The sequence below is a fragment of the Triticum aestivum genome, chromosome 7A, assembly GCF_018294505.1.
Source record: "Triticum aestivum cultivar Chinese Spring chromosome 7A, IWGSC CS RefSeq v2.1, whole genome shotgun sequence".
NCBI lineage: Eukaryota > Viridiplantae > Streptophyta > Magnoliopsida > Poales > Poaceae > Triticum > Triticum aestivum.
The window spans coordinates 693,719,403-693,721,078 of record NC_057812.1 but is presented as its reverse complement, the minus strand read 5'-3'; positions in this window follow the sequence as shown (position 1 = coordinate 693,721,078).

Sequence of the window (1,676 nt, the reverse complement as noted above, 5' to 3'; positions counted from 1 at the left end):
CTTTTCTTTTATTTATTCCTTTCGGTTTTATTAAATTATTAATTTATTTCAATTTTGAAGAATGTGAGAACAACACCTAAATATGGTATGTTAAAGACACCACTGCCACATTAATTTGGACAGCTAAATAAAATAGTTCAATATTTTACAAAATACAAAAGGCATTTAATTACTTTCTTTTGCTGCTGTTTTATTTTCTTTTGAGCATTTAAACTTTTTATAAAAATGTGGTTTCATCACCATAATTACCTATGTATTATTTGGTTCACTCCGAACATTTAAATTTTAATATTTGAAAACTTTTATTGTTTGCTCGATTTTGAATTTGAAATTCGAACTAGGTTCCGAACTAACGCGAGTTTATCCACAGTAACCGAGGTGACGTGGCATCATTAGCGGGGATTACTGTAGCTTAATTACCCGGGCGTCACACACGGCCGCAGCAAGGAAGTGTCTCCTTATTACACGCAAAATAATTATTCCTCCACCAGACAGCGTTGACCCACCAGACGGACCATCGTATTTTGTGAAAAAAAACGTTTCCCCTGACTGATGGGACTCACCAGCTATATCTTCGCACGCAAGGAAGTGTGTCCGGGCAAAAAAACGATTCACCCCCTTGACTGCTGGGACCCACCAGCTACATCTTCGCACGCAGGGAAGTGCCTGACAGTCGGGACCCACCGGGTCGAAGCATACGCAGCGTTATCATTCTGGTCGCCAACGTGTACGTACATACTGGTCGATGTAGAGGCGCGCACGTGTCATAGTAGAGGCGCGCACGTAGCATGTACACATACATATAGCGGCCAGGGTGCAAGAAAGTAAATACGGCAACGTACGTACATACGGGCAGGGTCTCGAATGCCTACTCATGCGTATGTACGGCCAGGGCTCGTGTACATGGCTGGGTCGGAATAGAGAAACAGCGTCGTCGTCGTGTTTATGGGGAGCCAACTGGCTGGGTCGGAATAGAATGTGTCGTCTTGTTCATCGGGAGGGTTTGGACAGAACAGCTGATGGAAACGAGGCCTGGCATACAGCAGAACGGAGGAAACGACCTTGTATTCGACCGACCACGATCAAAACGGGATCCTGTTCATCGGGAGGGGTCTGGCGTACCGCAAAATGGAGGAAACGGACCTCCTAAGGTCGAAACGGGGGTCCTGTTCATCGGGAGGGGTGTGGCGTACCGCAAAACGGAGGAAACGGACTTGCGTTGGAGTGCTACGGTTGAAATGGGGGTCCTATTCATCGAGAGGGGTGTGGCGTACCACAAAACGGGACTCCACGGGATACTGTTCATCTCCACCGTCGACCCCCTCCAGCCTGCACAGGCTACTATTCATCCACCGTCGACCTCCTCCAGCCTCCACCTGCGACTGTTCATCCACATGCTCCTGTTCATCCAGCCTCCACCACGCGCTACTCCACCGGCTACTGTTCAACCAGCCCTCTCCACGGGCTCCTGTTCAACCACCCCTCCACGGGCTACTGTTCATCCAGCTCTCCACCATCTACTGTTCATCCAGCCCTCCACAGGGTGGTCCTGTTCATCTAGCCCTCCACGGGGTCCTGTTCATCCTGCCCCAACCGGCTCGATCGATCGGTTCCTGTTCATCCAGAGGCAACACCACGGGGTCATGTTCATCCACCCCTACCGGGAACTGTTCATC